The sequence below is a fragment of the Impatiens glandulifera genome, chromosome 1, assembly GCF_907164915.1.
Source record: "Impatiens glandulifera chromosome 1, dImpGla2.1, whole genome shotgun sequence".
Taxonomy (NCBI): Eukaryota; Viridiplantae; Streptophyta; class Magnoliopsida; order Ericales; family Balsaminaceae; genus Impatiens; species Impatiens glandulifera.
The window spans coordinates 76071691-76093290 of record NC_061862.1 but is presented as its reverse complement, the minus strand read 5'-3'; positions in this window follow the sequence as shown (position 1 = coordinate 76093290).

The window sequence follows — 21600 nt, the reverse complement described above, 5'->3', positions numbered from 1 at the left end:
AGGGAAATTCTGGCCTATTGACTGAGAAACAGCCAAAACGTCATTAATGACTTTAGGCTGATTTAGTCCACTTGAAGCCAATCAACCGAGTTAGGTATGCTATAAATAGCTTCTCTAAGTAATTTTGAAGTAAGAGAATCCAATCTTCCCTCTCAAATCACGTTTTTACATAAATTCTCCATTGAAGTTCAAAGCTTCTGGATTTTTCGAAAATCTGTTTGAGACCTTATAAAGATCAAGGAGTGTTCTCCAATCCTTACTAAGGTTACAATCACCATCTTTAATGACTTAATTTATTTATGAAAATAAACATAGTTTATCATATTTAAAACTTTGTTTAGTATAAATCATTTAAATATTATTTAAATAATTCATATTAATCTCATATATTATTTCTTCAACTGATTTAGTAATTAAAATATCAAAATAATTTCAAACAAATCAAAATTTTGTTAAACAGATCAAAAAAACGTATATTAATGTCAAAAACGTATTAGACATAAAAAAAATTAAACGAATCGAAAATATTAAATGTGTCACAAGTGTGTTAAACAAGTCAAAACGTGTTAAACGTGCCAAAAATGTGTTTAACATGTCAAAACGTATTTAAAATGTGCCAAAACGTGTCAAAAACATGTTAAATGTGCTTAAAACGTGTGTTACGAATTAAAACGAGTTATATATTTATTAAAACTAAAAATGTATTAAATGAATTAAAATAGGTCAAACAAATTAAATATTAGTTAAACAAGTGAAAATGTATTAAACGAGGTAAAACGAATCAAATAATTGTTAAACGGATCAAAAAGGTGTTAAACAGAATAAAAATATGTTAAATGTTAAACGAGTCGAAAACATAATAAATGTGTTACAATGGTGACCCAACCCATATTATTTGGTTGCATAATGGGTTGATTAATTTTATTTGGATTGAATATAAGTTGGGTTTACCCATTTATACACCCTATATAGGTGTGATCATTAGTGTGAGATCAAATTTATTTTCAGGTTATCTCTTTCATGACTCCGGCTGTCGGTTCCAAACTAGTCTATGTGATCTATATCGTACATGTTTGCTTTGATAAGGACATGAAATAGTCATGTGATGAGTTTCGGTTTTGGAATGTTTGTGATTTGGTTATATTAATAGTAACATTTGGTTGAGAAAGTGTAAACGACAATAACAGACTGAAGGTAAAATAAATATATGCAAATGATTGTGAAGCAAACTTATACCGAGTAGTATTCTTGTGCCTTTGGTCTATTAAGACATCAAACTCCATTTCTTAATTAAATGAGATCCAACTTTCTTTTCTCTCTCTTCTAGTTGTATAAATGTTAGGGCTTGTTTGATTGATACTTTGTTCATTTGATTGGTTTTAATTATTTGAAGTTTATAACTATTTTATTAAATTCTCAAACAAATATAAAATGACTCACCATATTTTTATTTTTTTTTACTTATTTGGCTGAATTTTATTATTTTGTTAATTTAGCTTGCAGTATACATAACTTCTGTTTAGTGGCTCCAGAAATTACAATTAAAATTTATGGATGATCTATATATATACACCTGACATTTTTGTATATTATTTTGAATTTGTTGAATTGTTTCAAGTCTTATCTATTTCTCCGTCTCTAATATACATGTACACGATTCTTTCAAGAATTAGATTTATTTAATGCAATTTGACTATAATATTACCGATCGAGAGTAATCCGACAGTTTTAGGTTATGACATAAGTAAAATATTTAGAAACATGTGGATATGATGAAAACCTTCTTTAATTCAAAATCGTGTAAAATGTGTATTTTAATAAATTTGTTAAATATTTTTAGTAGAGACCACCCTTCGGGGTTGACACATGGGACATAGCGTCGAGACTTTTTCCAATGTGTAACAAATCACCGAACCATAAACAGAATCTCAAAACTTGTGTTTATACACGTGAAACTTTATTTTCCTAATTTTAATAAAATTGGGTGATCTCTTTCAAACCAAAGCTAGTCTAAATTTTATGAAGTCTTATTTCGATTCCTCGTCTCATTTTTAGATGAGATTACTTTCGAGAATGTCATTTTCTCGTCTCATTTTATGAGAGGTTCGAGATGAAAGTAAATTATGAGATTTAAGATTGACACTTTTAAATAATCTAGTTTTAACCTACCATTTTGGTTTCTCATCTCACTCGGGATTCGAGAAGATGTTAATGCATGGGGTTAAAACTAGCAAGCGATGTTGGAATTTATGGGGTCACTAGTATAATAAATAATTGTGCAAATGTCATCTTTAATATAAGTCAAAATAATGTGATCTAATGTGAAATTAAGTTTATGCATTATGAGTGTATTTGTTATGAATATAAAGTGAGGATACCTAAAGTGATATTTCTAATTTTATGAAAGGACTAAATTAGAATTATTCAAACCATGATAACTGACATAATAATATTGGTTTTTTGTAATGGTAATAGTTCTCATTTGAGGTACGGTCATTTCTCATTTGCATCCCCATCAACAGAGAGAGAAAATTATTTAACGTACTCAACAAATTGAAAGAACCATTCTATTAAGCAAAGTCTAGGGAAAAAAATATTAAAAATCATTTTTATTATAAGCAAGAGAAAAATCAGAAGATGAATTAAGGTACATTTCCGCCGCATTCAGATTTAATTTCTCACAATTTAAATTATGATCTAATTAGAATAATTCTAACAGTTAAAACTAACAAGCGAAACGCCATTTAAAAAAATGTCGAGAAGATGATTTTAGACGTTACACAACCCAAAAAGATTGATAAAAAATTGCCATATACTAATGACGTAAAGGGTATTTTTACCCAGCGAGTTAACTATGGACCCTAATAAGGTGCCATGATACGATACGATACCTTGGAGATCGATGTGCTACTGAAGTCTTCGGCGGGGGTATAGACACCCCTTTCAGATTTGTGAGCGCAAAACTCCGATGTGGAGGAGGAGCTCTTTGCGTGTATACGGGCCCTGGAGTCCCAATGAAAAGAGAGCAGAATCGGAGAACACCAAAGATCACCTTGTTACTAAAATTTCAACGACCCTTTCAGGGAAAGAAAGAAGAGTCATTTCCTACTTGAAACTCAAACACAGTACATACACATGTCAATGGGAGCCGAAGCCATGCCAAATTGAATAAAACCAACGAAAATCTTGAAATATGGGGATTCTTGATGTTGTCCCTAGAACATCATCAAGCTCTCCTCAAAGAACTGAATAAGTTCGATATACCAGTAGACACTACTTCAGACCAATTAGTAAATTTGATAAAGCAAGATGTCACGGGCAGAAACTCGGTCACCGAATATTCTCTCGTCCCGCGCGGCACTGGGCTAGATTTCCACAATCCTAGCTAGTCAGCCTTCTAAAAGATTCAAGAAGATGGGATACTTGAGGTAGAAAAGGCTTGGAGAATAACTTGTTTATTACTTATAAGAGTGAGGTATTACAAGTGTTGAGTGCTTTGAACAATGGTTGTGTTGAATTGAGTGTCTTAGTTTATGGCCAAGACTTGTTTATATACAAGTGTATGGATCATTCTAGATCCTCCTAGACCTAGTATTTTCTAGACACTTCTATTACCTAACCTAGACCCAAGAATTCTAGATATTTCTAGAGAATTCTACTAGCACCTATACATGAGAACTCCTAGAGAGTTCTCCCACCTTTCATACAAAAGGAACTTCCTAGAGAATTCTAGAAAGTTCCATGACCCTTCTTACAAAAGAGGAACTCCTAGATAAATCTAGAGAGTTCCATGACCTCACTCATAAAAGGGGAACTCCTAGATAAATCTAGAGAGTTCCATGACCGACCAAAATCCAGGAACTCCTAGAGGATTCTAGAGAGTTCCAGAAATGACCATAAAACCCGGAATATTCTAGAAAGTGCACCTTTTGAGCTTGACATGTGCACCACATACCAATGGGCCGTGACATTCTCCCCCACCTAAGTCGTGGCCGACCTCGGCACGACCTTAGAACGATGCTTGGTGATCTTCTTCCTGGCGTCCCTTGAGTGCTCTTCCTCCCATTGCACGTCACGCATCGGGTGCCCCTATGGCTGCCAACTCCAACCGATATGAGACATTTCCCATACGTCTCTCGATTGAAAATGGTCCCTCGAATCTGCGCACAAGCCCCTTGAGCACAAACCGCAAAGACTTCAACTGTTACGGGGGCAACTTCCCCCTTCCACCGTCCCCTTTTCTGACTGCACGCCCTGCACCCTTTCCCATGGACTTGACGCGAGTGAAGGCAGACTGACTTTGGCCCACGTTGCTTGTGGTCAAACCTTGTGGATCTGATGGTTTCGTTCCTTTAGCCTTGAGCCGCTCGAAGACCTTGCACCTCCTTTGGACTTCCTTGGGTACTTGTCCTTTCCCTTTGGAACCGTCCCCATCATCAACCTTAGCAAAAGTGGTAAAAGCCCCTTTACCATATTTGCAACCTCGGCTGAGTCGCATTGCCGAGAACATGCTTATTCCATCGGGTTCTCTCCTTGTTGGAATCTGTTGGAATTAAGCTAATTCCATTAATGAATGGAAATAAGATTGTAAATAAATAAAATCAAATAAAATTCACACAAATTCAAACGTGAATTAACGGTGAATTTAATCCAAATTATAATTAAATATTAATTGTTTAATTAATATTTAATGCCTAATTAGAAAATTAAAGCATAATGTTAGGATAAACATTTAGCTTTAATTGGCCTATTGGCTAACGTATGGACTCTTCAATTAGCTAGCATTAACATTGAATGTCTAACATTGCATTTCTGCAAATCAACGTATAGGCTGATGTTATGGATTAATTAACAAATGAATGAGCAATATTTATTGCTAATAAACGTTTGGATGGTTTTATTTACAGGTTTAATTCTCAGCAATATATACCCATTCATTATTTCATTTTACAAATACTTCATCCTTCAACTTTCTCACTCTAGAATTCCAAAAGTTTTCTTCTTGTTTTGTGAGTGTTCTTCGAGTTCTTCGCTCGATATTTTCCGTTGAAACCCGGTGATAGTTCAGGTACTTTATCAAGCTCGTTGTGTAGTGATTCCGGTGCTGAATCACTACTAGATTCGTTGTACCCTGGGAGACAGCCATCTGTGATAAGCTCTAGCACATGGGGAGACGGTGGAACTGTTTTAAGATTGTTAGAAAGAAGACAAAAGGTCATAAAAGCGGTACAACAATGAAATGGCGCATTGGTGCAGTGGTTCTTAGTTTAGACGCAATGATGCGTGACGGAAGGGAGGTCCCCTGTTCAAATCCAACTGATAAGATGATTTCTTTTGTAGAAATCAGACGTGATAAAATGACATTAGTCATTTACGTTGATTTCTTTTATAGAAATCGGACGTGATAAAATGACACTAGTCATTTATGGTGGAACCATTCAAATTTCTTGTATAGAAATTATGAGATGAATGGAATGATCAATGATTTCTTTGTAGAAATCTGACTAGTTAAAATGACTTTAGTCATTGATGTTGAAACCATTCCAATTTCTTCTGTAGAAATTATGAGATGAATAAGATAGTCAATAATTGTTAAAATGACTATAGGAAATGATTTCTTTATCAGACTCGTTAAAATGATTATAGTCGTTGAAATTGAAATATTCCAATTTCTTAGGCAGAAATTATGAGATAAATGAGTGCCCATAACAATGTCTTATATAAAAATTGATCTGTCAAAAAGATTTTAACCATGGATGTTAGAATGATTCTAATTTCTTGTGGAGAAATTATGAAATAAAATGGGGGCACTTAACGATTTCTCATATAGAAAATTAATTTGCTAAAATGACTTTGTCATTTATATTTTGAGGCATTTAAATTTTTGAGATTAAATAAGTTATTTGTGTTAAAACTTATTATAATCATGCATTTAAAAAGACACGACTATGTTAGTCGAAATTGTCTTTGCAAAAATTGTCTCGGTGAGAACAATTTACCCAAAGTTATTTTTGAGCATGCATAGTCGTTTCACGTCGATTATTGTTCAAAATATGGCAATGTAAGTGCTTCAATTAAGATATGAAATATATTTATAATTATATTTTATTTGATTACGTTACTAAGTGATTAATTGTATATATATCATGCATATTAGTTAATAATATGATAATTTGTGTTAATTCATAATATGTATGATTAACTTGTTATTTATATACACACGTGAATAAATATTATTGTATATCTATTTTATTTTAATAGATAATTTTGAAATTTGTCACAAATTGTGTTTTTGATTGACAAAGAATTGTTATAGAATGTTAAAGGTCATCTAATTAATTAAGAAACGAATAATTGATGACATGAATATTTATTTTTATAATTAGTTAGTTTTATATTCGATTAAAGATAAATGATCAACATTCTAATTAAGTGTAATAATTAATATTCTAATTAATTATCATGTATTTTTTAAACGTATTTTTAATGATAAATGAAATTGTATATATATTTGTTTAATAATATATGACATATTATTTATTTGATTACGTTCTATGTTATTGACTATATATATTATAGTTGTTTTGTTGTGGTGACAAAAATTCATGAAGCAATAATATACAATATCATATATATGGATATATTAATTTTGGTTTAATATAATATATTTGATATACATTGTTCAACGCATCATTAAGACTTACTTAATTTGATAATTTTGAAATCAAATAATTACAAGGAAAGTCTTGTTTCATTTGAGAATAATGTGGCAAACGTGTCGATATTATGGGATGCAAACGTGCAACCGAAAATAAATATTTGAGCGACTTCGGTCAAAGATGCTTGAAATATTCTGATTTCTTTTGTAGAAATTATGTGATATGGTGAATATTTATTTGATTAAATATTCTAATTTCTTTTATAGAAATTAAGTGTTGAAATAAATATTTTAATTGATTAAATATTTTAATTTCTTATGGAGAGATTATGTGAAGAATGATTTATATATGAATAAACATTCTAATCTCTTGTATAGAAATTATATTTTATTCAATTAAATATTTATGATATAGTTATCTTATTCATTGTATGATAAGTATAACAAAAGAAATTTGTAAAAGAATTGTGTGACAATTTCTTGATTAGAAAATCATTGATTTAAATCATATAAGTGTGTGATTTAAACAAGGGTACCAACACGAATGTGGGGGCAAATATTTTTATTGATTATAACACAAAAATAATTGTGTATATTATGATAAATAAAAAGATAATTTATTGTTAGAGAAATATGTTCTCTATAAAAGATAAAGTTGCGCAACTTTACAAAAAGAAAGAAAATAACAAGAAAATGTCTTGTTTATATTTGCTGAGTTGGTGCTCAAATCGATATTTAAAATTTGAGGATTTTGAAATCAAGAAACGTGTCATATTTTGACATTACTTTCATAAATTTTTGAAGAATCAATGTCTTCAAAAAGATTTTATGAAATAAATGAAAATGAAAATTTATAAAGTCTTGATATTACTTATAATAAATTTTATAATAATGATATAAAAATTTGATCATACTTTTATTAAAAAGTGGATGTGACAATTATATATATCATGAAGACAATGAAAATTATTTCATTACGTGTCTTTTGTACGATATTTTTATCGTTGAAAATTACGATAAAAATGGTTAAATCCATAAAGGATATGAATTGCACTAAACGAAATATCACGTTGTTATCAAATGATATATTGATATTATTAAATGAAAGACTTTACGTCTTAAAGTGAATATGTTTACACTTAGAAGTGCAATCTACGTATGGAAATCTTCTAATAAACTTATGATGGATAGATTAAACGTTATAATCTATATTTTTGACTTATGTCGAAAAATAAAATATTTTTATGTAAAATATATAATCGTTTACACGAAGGCAGAATAGTTCAAAGACATTTTGTCTACTAGTTAGCCAAGTAAACAATATTTTCATAAAAAAATAAAATGTTTAAATGGTAAGCATGTACGAATGACTATGCTTCTTATTAGAAGATATTCCAAGATTATCAGAAATTTCTAATTATTGTAATAATAATTTGAAATTAGATAAACTTAGAGTCAATGACAAGTCTAGACATACACGTCTTAGACATAATGTCATTAGACTATACTCTCTAATGCAGTTATCAAATTTGACTATGTAAGTCAAAGATAACATTGTGGATCCACTAATCAGATTATTGAATAGAGAGATAGTTTGAAGTCTTGTGAGACATTAGCCTACTATAAGTTGGTATGAAGGAAAACCCAACCTATGCAGACTGGAGATCCCAAGAACTAGGTTCAATGGGACAACCTAATTGTACTAACTTGGAAAGTTATTGTTGAGGATTAATTCTATAACAAAACAATATATATTTTGACGAGGATAAGCATATCGCTTTTAATGATTCTTTGTGAGCAAAGAGATCACCTATGTGAGGGAGAAGTGGGGCCGCTTCGAAAGAATTGCACGGCTCAATTCTAGACCCTCTCACAGAACCAGGCGCGTGTTCCATGGCCAAAATGGACACAACCATGAGAGCTTGACATGTATTAGGGAGAATTCTATGTGAAAGTGTGTAATCATTTACACAAAAGGCAGAATAGTTCAAGGACATCGAGTCTACTAATCAGTTAGTAAAGTTATATGCTTTCACAAGGGAAGGTTCAAAGGGTTACACCTACCTATCCTATGTAGAATTTAACTGTTGAACCTTTCACCGGGTTAATCTTTCAATTTCCATTAATGTGGGGGATTGTTGGAATTAAGCTAATTCCATTAATGAATGGAAATAAGATTGTAAATAAATAAAATCAAATAAAATTCACACAAATTCAAACGTGAATTAACGGTGAATTTAATCCAAATTATAATTAAATATTAATTGTTTAATTAATATTTAATGCCTAATTAGAAAATTAAAGCATAATGTTAGGATAAACATTTAGCTTTAATTGGCCTATTGGCTAACGTATGGACTCTTCAATTAGCTAGCATTAACATTGAATGTCTAACATTGCATTTCTGCAAATCAACGTATAGGCTGATGTTATGGATTAATTAACAAATGAATGAGCAATATTTATTGCTAATAAACGTTTGGATGGTTTTATTTACAGGTTTAATTCTCAGCAATATATACCCATTCATTATTTCATTTTACAAATACTTCATCCTTCAACTTTCTCACTCTAGAATTCCAAAAGTTTTCTTCTTGTTTTGTGAGTGTTCTTCGAGTTCTTCGCTCGATATTTTCCGTTGAAACCCGGTGATAGTTCAGGTACTTTATCAAGCTCGTTGTGTAGTGATTCCGGTGCTGAATCACTACTAGATTCGTTGTACCCTGGGAGACAGCCATCTGTGATAAGCTCTAGCACATGGGGAGACGGTGGAACTGTTTTAAGGGAAATGTGCTAAGCACATGCCTCGAATCAACAATTTATTCGGTGATATTGTTTTTCATATATTTTATTTATTTCATCTATTTGTAACACAATTTATATATATATTTCTGTTATTTTTCAAGACAAGATTTCTAACAGAATCATGCTAGACTTCTCGTGATCCTATATGATTAAGGAATCGGAATAAGGCATTATGCAAGCGCGTACCTGATTGCACCATTGTAGTCCCAACACTACGTCGTAGTCTTCCATTGGGACCAAGGTAAACGAGACTGTCCCATACCAGTCTCCGATCTTGGTGGGCACTTTCCTAGCCTCCCCGGCTACCGGCTTGGCTACATCGAAGAACTTCACCATCCCTCTTGTTGGGCTGATCCGCAGACCCAACGCCTTGGCTACTCCTTCTCGCATGAAGTTGTGTGTATCCCGTGTATCCACTAGTGCCTTAATGCGTCTTCCCCCGATCCAAGCTTCCACGAACAAAGAGTCACTCCTTGTTTCCTTGACCGGCTTCGCAACACTAGTCTTCGCAGCGTTGAGTAGTCTCAAGGATCCCACCCGAGTCCCTTCCTCTTCCTTGGAAGACTCGTGTCCTTTAACTGCTGCAACATTTTCCCCCTTGAATGGGCACATAAACTTTATGTGATTATGGGCACCACAAATCTGACACACTCTTGGCTTACCCGAGTCGTCGGTCTTCCCCACAGAGTTGTTATGTGCATGCCCCTTCCTAGGTGGGCGGTCTCCCCCACCTTTCTCCTGGTCACATGGGCGGTCTCCCCCACGATTTTTCTCCTTGTCCTTGAGGATCTTCGGCCTATCCACGGACACTTTGAGCTCTAACAGTCTTTCTGCAATAGTGATTGCCTCGGAGACGTCCCGCACCTTGGCCCTTTGCAGCTCCAACTGCGCCCAAGTCTTAACGCCATTCACAAACGCGAACAGGGCCTCATGTTCCGTTAGACTAGGTAACTCGAGCATCAACTCCTGGAACTCCTTCACATACTCCTTGATGCTCTTGTTGTGCACAAGTTGATTCAACCTTTTCCTAGCCTCGAACTCGGCGTTCTCTGGGAAGAATTGACGCTTGAACTCGGTCTTGAAGTCCTCCCACGTCTCCATTCGCAGCGTACCTCGTTCAATGTCTACTTCCCGCCTCCTCCACCATAGTAGTGTCATCTCTTGTAGGAAGAAAGGTGTTGTCTCCAACTTGCCACGATCATCTAGTATGCTTGATGCCCGAAAGTACCTCTCCATGTTCCAAAGGAAGTCCTCCACTTCCATTGCACTCCTCGAGCCTTTGAATGGAGTTGGCTTAGGAACATCCATCCGTTCAGGTGCCGCACCTTTATGTTCCACTCCATTCCTTCCAATCCGCCTTTCCATCGATTCTAGCCTCTCCAAGATCTCCCTCCGGAGGGCCTCGACCATCGCATGGATTTCTCCCCGGATTGTCTCGAGCACTTCATGGAGAATATCATTAACCTCCCCTCGAACCGATCCCAGCACTTCGTCCCGAATGCTCCGGTTCATATTGTTAATGATCCCTATCACCTCGTTCTCTAACTTTTCACCAGCCTCATCCAACGCTGTCACCTTTTCGGCCACCGCACTAAACACTTTGAGAGCCTCCTGGTGCTCGGACATGCCTTCCTCAAGCCGGGTCACCCGCGCTTCCATGCCGACACTCCTCTCGACGGACTTGTCCCTCCTAGACCTCTTGTCCTGCTGTTCGCCGGTCGAAACCTTTGTGACTTTGGAACTTGAATCCATCTCTTCTCTTAAATGCGGAAGCACAAACGTGGATGCGATACCACTTTCGCTCTGATACCACTTGTCACGGGCAAAAACTCGGTCACCGAATATTCTCTCGTCCCGCGCGGCACTAGGCTAGATTTCCACAATCCTAGCTAGTCATCCTTCTAAAAGATTCAAGAAGATGGGATACTTGAGATAGAAAAGGCTTGTAGAATATCTTGTTTATTACTTACAAGAGTGAGGTATTACAAGTTTTGAGTGCTTTGAACAATGGTTGTGTTGAGTTGAGTGTCTTGGTTTATAGTCAAGACTTGTTTATATACAAGTGTATGGATCATTCTAGATTCTCCTAGACCTAGTGTTTTCTAGACACTTCTATTACCTAACCTAGACCCAAGAATTCTAGATATTTCTAGAGAATTCTACTAGCACCTATAAATGAGAACTCCTGGAGAATTCTAGAGAGTTCTCCCACCTTTCATACAAAAGGAACTTCCTAGAGAATTTTAGAAAGTTCCATGACCCTTTTTACAAAAGAGGAACTCCTAGATAAATCTAGAGAGTTCCATGACCTCACTCATAAAAGGGGAACTCCTAGATAAATCTAGAGAGTTCCATGACCGACCAAAATCCAGGAACTCCTAGAGGATTCTAGAGAGTTCCAGAAATGACCATAAAACCCGGAATATTCTAAAAAGTGCACCTTTTGGGCTTGACATGTGCACCCCATACCAATGGGCCGTGACAAAGAGCTACTAAAGAATAAACAACTATTATTAACGTTATACACTATTAATATAGTTTTATAAAGTAAGGGCATAAGAAAAATACAACAATAGAACACACAGAGTAAAGATATTGAGACTTTGTTCTACCAATGAATGGTTATTACAAGATATCCTAGGTTAGAAAACTACTATGATCTATAGATTCCCCATCTATATCGAGAAGCGAGTCGCTTCCGACTTGAGTTGTAGTAGTAGCTTATGTAGATAGTGGTCGGCCTTGCTACGAGAGGGAAGCGCTTCAGGATTGGAATCCCTGAACTAAAGAAGAAAAAATTTATGAGTTGTTAGGTAATCTATACTCGAGCGTTCAATCCCTGACAAGATAAGTGAGAAAAAAATCAGGATCTAATCTATTGGAGCCTAAAACTTTGCTGAGTCAACTAGCACCCCTTTCAACTATAAATTTCTCTTCTAAAGAAGAGGAATATAGGATCCAATTTTCTTTTCTTGGTGAACTGATCGTCCCATACCTTCTGACTGTCTTATATGTGTGGAACTAGGTCTTTTTAGGTTTTAGCCTCCCCCTCGAATACATAGGGTAGGTAGGTCCGGGTGAGAAAGGAACACATGTTGCCAATAAACTTTCCCCGACCTTTTCTTCACTTAAACCTTACACTTCCGCTGAGTCCAACGAGGCCCATGGAGCGGAGTCTGGAACTCTAGACTGAGACTACGCAAAGATAGAACACCTACAAAACTTCGTTGACTTTCTCATAAACTTTGATTTCGCTACGCTCAATAAGAACCCTCCATAGCTATAATCGGTTCGTGTTCCGCTTCCTAAGTCGTCTTTGCCCAAGTATGAACTACAGACAACTCTCTAGTGGTTCTATTGTTATTTCATCCAACCTCGTAACTTAATGAAGTGGAATTGACGGACCACACTAAAAATAAATGCAAGAAGGGATGGCTGCGAAGCCTGTATTGGGAAGGAGGTGAAGCAAGAAACAAGAGATATGCCATACCTTTCAAGCTAGGCAAAAAACGAGGAGATATTTATTACATACTCAATTCCCATTTCCTAGCCTCTCTTTTAGACCTTTCTCGTACCAAAGAAGGATTTGATTGTCGAATTTACATTCTCAACCTACAGACTATCTTCAATACATAAAGCTGATGATCCTAAGAAACAGCCACCCAAAGGTAAGAATAAAAATAAAAAACCAGGTTAGCAAGTTTATCTTTATACTAGTGACCCTAGTTAATGACTCTTTCTTTGTCAAGCCACCCAATGAGAGAAATGCCCTCACCTGGTTGGAGCCCGATAAAAAGGAGGGGGAAGACAAAGAATTGCAGGCTTTGCTCGCTCTCTAATGCTTGTTTAGTAGACAGCGGGTGGAGTGCATAAGCCCCCGAGTGGAGAGTGACAACGACTCTCGAATCAGCAACGCCACATCTGACTCAAAAAGGATCGATAAGCCTTTGCACATGAGAAGAGGATTAGACTGAACACGAATAACCTGAGATTGAGCGAGGAAATGCTAAATCCAAGACTAACTCTCTCTCTCTCTTGCGCTAGTTAATCATATGTCATCCTTAGAGTGCGTGCGGACACCTTTAAAGGAGAGTAACTCATCCCTTCTTTATCCATCTTTAGGCAAAGATGATTATAAAAAATGAAAAGACAGGTTCCGGTACCGGTTGATGGATGTAAGTCGAGGTCTCAGTCTGTAATAAGGAATGGGTCTTGCCTTTAAGATGAAGATAAGAAAAAAGTTGATTCCAATAATAATTATATCATCGACATAAAGGAGAAGAGCAATAATACCCGAAGTAGAGATGCGAACAAAATATTTGTGTCGACCTTGCTACAAAGAAAGTCACTTTCGAAGTATCTTCGAAGACCCCTCGTAGATCTACGAGTTGATCCACGTAACACTACACTTTTATGTTGTTGATCTCGAAATATCTGCTTCATAACTCGTTTTCTAGTAACACTAGCATTTTTTAGACCGAATGGTTGTATAGCAGTACATACCGAATTAAAAAACTCGAATGATTCATTTGTTCATAATGGAGGAAGAAACTGAGAACCAATTCATCGTGTAGGTGATTTTAGATTAGCTCTTGGGATTTCAGATTGTTTTACTCTCTTTCAAAAAGTAGACTTTTTAACCATTTTTTCTTGTGCTAGTGCCTCTAGAAATTCTTGGATTTCTCGAAATATGAGAGTGAATGTCATAACTCTTATTTGTATTTTACTATTTATTGGTGTTGTTGGGAAATCTGCACAGATAGGATCGCGAGTCACTTCGTTCCCTAGCCCAGACTTCTTTTCCTTCTAGGCTTCCAGTATCCCTTCCTCCACTCTCCTAGAGAAATAGAGTTCAGAACATGAGCAATCTTGTCGAAGAAGTGCTTCCATATTCTCCCACCCATTAAAGGTACCAAGGTACTCGTCTATACCTCTTTTAGACGAGAGGTACGCACTTTGTCCTTATAAAATAGCTCTTTCTTTAATTTCTGTTGGATTGAATACCTCTTTCTTTTAAAAAACAGAACTAACCCCTTTTTTAACTCTCCCACTTACCCTCCCACTTATCACGACTTTAGCATGACAACTATAACATCAAACCATGGTAAACTTCAAAAGCTTCTACTGTAGTTTTTCACTTAGGTCGTTCCCTAAGCGCTATTAAATAGGGGTCTTTTCTTCGTTTGTCATATATATCGGCTTGGCTTCGTCCTGAACCACAGAAGCATTATGGCGGGTGCGTGAGTGTAGGAAGGCCGACCACTACCTACATAAGTTACGACTACAAGTCAAGCAGGAAGCAGGAAGCGACTCGCCTCTAGATATAGATGGGGAATCTATAGATCATAGTAGTTCGATCCAGGTATTCAATCCCACTACTGAGATGCTCAGTTGACTCCTTAACCTCGAATTGAAGGAATCTGGTCTTTCGGAATCGAATGCCTTGTTGGAGTAAGGAATGGACATAGGTTAATCCATAGTAGAAGGTAGAAGATATCCACGAGTATAGGAGAGGATTGTCCTCACTTTGATTCAATACACTCCCGCGTGAGAGGACAAACTAGAATTAAACCCATGTAGTAAGAAATAGGTAAATGATTGACTTGAAGAGACATATTCATAACAAACAGCCTATGCTCGTGGACATCGCCTTACGAACCACTTTTTCTCGAACAAAATGGAAATCAATTTCAATGTGCTTAATGCGAGCATGAAAAACTGGGTTGGCAGTGAGATATGTAGGGACCTCCATCCCCAAAGCAAAGAAAGAGAAGCAGGAAAAAGAGGTTGTCTTCTCCCGGCCCACACTAAAGACTTAACCTAAAAAAGTTCAAGCAAGAAGAATGTTAGCCTACCTGGCATTGCCGTCATGTTCATACTTCTTTGATTACTTTAAGACAGATCGATCTTAAGAAGATCATTGCTTACTCCTCCATGCTTTCCGTTGGTTAACAACTGTACCCGCTTTCTTTGTAAGAGTTTTATTAGAAGATAGGCTTGATTCCCCACAGCATACTAGTCGCTGTCTATCTTATGTCATGCTTCTTTTTTATACGAATCGCTTTTGTCAGTCAATTAAGATTCGTGTTTGTTATTTTCTGTCTTACTTTTGATAGGTCGAAAAACAAGATATGAGCTATTCTATTACATATTAATCGTCTGAATCGAAAAATTGTCTTCTTCTAACTCTTTATACCATTCATCTCAAAAAAAAAGATTCCAGAGTAATTCTGATTATACTAACACACCTTTCGCTCGTACACAACTTTAAATGAGAGAATTTTTTTTACTAAGATGCAAAAATAATCTTTTTAAGTTCTCCGTTCCAGTAAAATTGAGATTTAATGATAGAATTATTTCTATATTTACATTTGCTAGTGAAGTTAAAATTTGTTAGGAATTCAATGGGGACAAATGGTTTAGGTTGATTATGTATACTTCTTTCTTCGCCTTACAATTCTTTCTTTAGAATACCTTTCTTTCTCTTTAAATTTGAGCAGCAACCATAAATTTATTGTATTTATAAGATATTTATAATAGTTAATTTGGTGTCCGATTATTCGAAGTCGAATTCAAATTAGTTTTTAAGTTTGATCTTGTACAATTAATATTTTTAATAATATTTTTAAAATAATTTATTGCCCTATATTATTTAAAAAATTAATGTCTTATAGTAACATAGAATCTATTCATATTATTGTTGATTTGTGTTTTATATGTGCAATTGTTTCAAAGTAACTTCATCTAATTACTTAAGTAAGACAATATTAAGAGTGGACAAGTTAATAAAAATATGACATGACTAGACGATCAATCCACTAAAACCAATGTCCGTAGTAACCCTGAGTAGATGCAAATCAATTTTTTTACAAACCGATATAAAACGGTTTGATTACAATTTATAAAACTCACGTAACTGAAGATAATCGAAATGAATCGATTAATAATATATATATATATATATATATATATATATATATATATTCAAATTATCATCTATTTGATAACATAACCTTATATCAATTTATTTAAATGCTATTTTCAAAACAAAACTTGCTAAATATAAATATATATAAAAATAAAATCAAAATATTTTATGTTGTATTGAAGATGATATATGTTTAGGATGAGCAAATGAAACAACTCAATCTAAAAAACGGACCAAACCGAAATGAGACCAAAAGATATTAATTGTTTTAAGAGAATTTTCTCATATCAATATAAAATTATATTTTTAATGTTAAATTAAACTTACCTAATCAAATAAAATCTTTTAATAACTTTAATTTTGTAAATTTTATAAACAAAAACGTATAACTAAATATCTCATAAATAATAGCTAAAATAAAATACACATCCCATAGGCCCATAAGGGGAATATAATTTTGGAACTAGATCAAAGATCCATAACAACAAATGTTGACTTAAGGCCTATATAAAATGATATTTCAAGTTTCAACTCAATAGTTTATTTAATATCAATCGCTGTCCATTTCTTATTCATTCAGGGCGCTCGGCTTTCTCAGAAAAAGTCTGAACGTTAGGGAAGCCCCCTTCTCTCACATAGGGGCGGGAAGACCACCTGAGCGAACCGACCGAAGGGACTTGACTTATCCTATCCGAACCGAACGATAGCGGCGCTAAGCCTATCACGAGCAGCGTCGCTGCTGCTTTCTCGGCGGAGAGGCTCAAAGTATAGGGCAAAAGATCAAGCGCAGCGCTTTGACTTTGTCCCCCGGGATTGGATTCACCACAGGTTGGGTTTGAGAGCCTGGCCCAATAATAAATTATATTTGAATTTATAAATATAAATTAACTTTATTTCAATAAAATAATACAAAATTCTAAACTTATAATATTTTACAAATTAATAAAATAAAATAAAAAAGTAAGGCGATTTTTTAATTTAAAATTGTATCTAAATAGGATTAGTTAATTTTTTTTTAAAAATTTATAAAATGTTAAATTATTAAAAAGTAATATAGTTTGATTAAGCTTAATTTCGAGAGAGGTGATATGGGTGAAAATTTAAGAGAAAAAATGATGTGACATCAACTTATTGAAAAAAAATAAAAAGTACGAAAAAAAAGATAAAATTAAAAAACTATTTTATTTTTTCAAAAAAATATATTACTCACGTAATTTTATCACTCAAATTCTCTCAAAGTATTTAGTTTATTCTGATTGCTAATATATTTGATTAAATTTAAATGTTGAACTTATTTAAATTATTTATTTATGTTATATTTGTAATAATATTTAATAATTAATATAATTATATAATATTATTGATATTTTAATATTATTTATTTTTAAATATTAACTATTTTAATTTTTTAAATATTTTTTATAAATAATTTACTATTCAATTATATATTTATAATTAACGTTTTTACTTAAAATAATTTAAAATTTTTATTATTGATAGATATTGGATTATTCAAAAAAACAAATGTGACAAAAAAAATTAATGATGGAGGATTATTTTGAAGAAGTAATGATTTTTTTTTTTTTTTAGTAAAAAGACTTTTAAGAGTATATATAATAATAATAATAATTTAATATTTTGATTAATGAATTAAGTGTTGTGATTAGTGAAATGAGAGTATATGATGTTTGATTTGTTTGAGTTATTTTAACCACTCAAACTAAATACTGTTGATTTTAAATATTAAAAATATATTTAAATTAAAAATATATATAATTTTAAAAACATTATATGAATAAATTTATTTTTTATAATTTTAAATTTTAATTAAAATAAATAAAATATTTTAAGAAAAAGAAAGAACATCAATATCTTACCCATTTAAGAGTTGAGTTAAATTTTAATTGTAAATATTATATTATTTAAAAAAAATATCTTTATATTCACTATAAAGGATTGCATTCATTTACTTATATTAAAACATAAACCTATTTTAATATAATAATTTTATGAATTAATTAATTATTAAATAAATTATATGAAAAAAAAGAACGATAAAAAAATAAAATAGAAAAATGAGAATGAAGAAATTTTTAAAAAAAAATTGAGAAAGAAAAAATATTAATTTTATAAGTTTAAATGTTGAAAAAGGGAAATAGATTTTTTTATGCTTTAAATACAAAATTTGTATAATTATAATTTTTTAGAATAACTTATTAGCTGAGGAGAGTCTATAACCTTATTATATAAACTAATTTATATCCGCTTATAAATTGAATCAAAAAAATTCAAATAAAAAAAAATGCTACATCTAATAAATAAAAAGTAAATATATTTGTAATTTAGTAAGCAAATATTTTTAAAAAAATGTTTTAAATAGAACGTAAAATAAATGGAAGATGGGTAAATAAAACCTTAGCATAAAATCAAATTATAAAATCTAACAAAATAATTAAAATTAGTTAGAATAATATGTGTAACTAAAGAGAAATAATTAATTAAAAACTAAAAGTAAGCACACATATCTTCATCTTAATCCATTCACCAATATTTTTAAAAGATCTTACAATTTATGTCTAAATTTAAATTTTAAGATATTTCATATAAAACAAACATTATAATATATATATATATATATATATATATATATATATATATATTATTATTATTATTATTATTATTATTAGCTACACGATTTTATTCCAGACAACAAATTTTGGGTTATATTCCACTAAAAACAAAAAAATGCTAGTTTTTTAAACAAAAAATTATTTTATACAATAATGACAATAATAAACTACATTCTAACTGCTTTATAAAATAAAATGTCTATAAGTTTTTTTTTTTAAATCAGCTATGGTTCAAATATTAATAAATTACTTAATATTAATAAATTACTTAATGCTTCCTAATTATAACTAAAATTAAAATTAAAATTAAAATTATAATTATAATTGGTTCAATTTTAATTTTTAAGTTTGAACCTTTTCATATAAATAATTAAAATTAGAATTATAATTTCATTGTAATTCAATCTAGTATAATTTTATAATTTTAATTTTATTATTTTTAGTTAAAACTATAATTTAAAAAAAAAATTATACTTTTCAAACAAAACAACATTATTTTATCATTTAAAACATAAAAAAAAATTCAATCAATAATTTTTATTTTTTTTATTTTGGATGTTAAAATATTGAATCGATGTCTTTTTTCTTTTTTAATTTAGTAAGTTAACCTATCGAACAAATATTTTGATTTTGAATTTAAGAGGTTAAAATGTCAAAACTGATATACTTTTTTAAATTGTGAACTATATTTTTTTAGTGAAAATTAAAACATAAATAAATTTTTTGATACTTGATCTATCAAAATTGGTAAAATTGGTTGTATCAAATCAATATTTTAATAAAATAAATAATACATTTTAAATTATTTTTATTATATATTTTTTCAAACATAAAAATTAAGATTGAATTAAAATTTTATAATTTTCCAAACATAAAAAATTTAATTTAATGTTAATTCTTAAAAAAATAGAATAAAATTTCATTTCCAATTACACACATCCAAACATGCCTTAAGATATTAGAATATAAAGGCAATGATATCACAAAATCTGCAGATTTGTTTGCATCACGACATCCATATAACTTTTGTTGTTATGGTCTTATTTTTCACTAATTTTGATCTTCCTTTTGTTGTTTTTTTTTTCTAATTCTTCTAGATTTTGTCCTCTTTTTAATGTATTATTATCACTTTATAAATTTTATTTTTTTATTGAAGTAGAATTATTTATGACAAAAGGTTCCAAGTCCTGTATGACCTTGTTTGTGATTTTTATTTATTTATTTATTTTAATTATTAAATAAGTTATTTGGATTTTAATTTGTTGAATTGTTTTATTTTAAAAAATAAATAAGGAGAACTAGCTACATCCCACATCCATGGCCATTTGCTTCCATTCTAAATGTTTTTTTTTTTTAAATCAAACCCGTGCTTTTAATTGGTTTCTTAGGTCGTGAAATTAGAAATGTAGCAGGGTTAAAAAAGTTGTTTTTTATTTTTTTTTAAAATAAAGGGATGTTTGAAATGATAAAATTGGGTTATAAAAAATATGTGAATATGACCTAACAAATTTTAACCTCGTTTGATAATTATGTGAAGATGAATAAATTTAACATTTTTAACAAGTTTATATATATAAATAAAATTTTATGCATTTAATAATAAATTTATACATCTATCCAATAAATAAAATTAACATTTTTCTAAAAAAATAATATATATAATGTTAATAATGATAATAAAGACAAAAATAAAAAATATTAATTTTGTGTGTTTTGATTTTGTAGCAAAAAAAAATAGTTTCCAAAACCTAGTTTTCATCAAATAAGGGATATTTTCGACCGATATTCAATCTCGAGTTGACTCTTAAATTTTATGATTTTACAATTTTAAAAAAAAATTAACGAGTTTGATTTTAAGTAATAAGATTTTGCGATTTTGAATTACGATAATAAGATTTTACGAGTTTATAAATAATTTTAATTTTACGATTTTATATTAAAAAACAAATTCATATTTTTAAATTGGAAAAATATTATTTATTCAAATAAAATTAATTTTAAAAAATTAAGTTTATAGTGTTATTTATTTATTATTATTAATTAATTTTATGTTTAAATATATAAAATTTTAAATTAATTAGGTAAATATACTTAATTATTTATAAATAATAATAATATATAACTAAAAAATTTCAAATTAAACTCTAGATTTTACAAGTTTACGGTTGGACAACGATTTTACGTAAACTTTCGATTTTAACCGCCTTGATTTAGATACTTTCGGTTCAATTAATCATTACGGTTCCACATGGCATTAAAGGGGGTTCATTACCAATCAAAAGAACCACAAGAGACCCTTCTACAGGCCTACACAAACCAAATTGCGTCATTCTTCACCATATAATCCATAAACGCCTTCAAAGATGGAAGAATGCTTAGCCATGATAGTTTGGGGGATTGTGTCTTCATCGGGCAAGAACTAGGTCTATACTGTTAGGATTTAGATCCCTCAAATATGATCTACTTGAAACGGTATGTAAAAACGTTAAAAATGAAGAACATAAGAAGACACAAATTTATAGTGGTTCACTCAAATGAGCTACGTCTACTTCAACCATTACCTAATTTACTATGAAGAA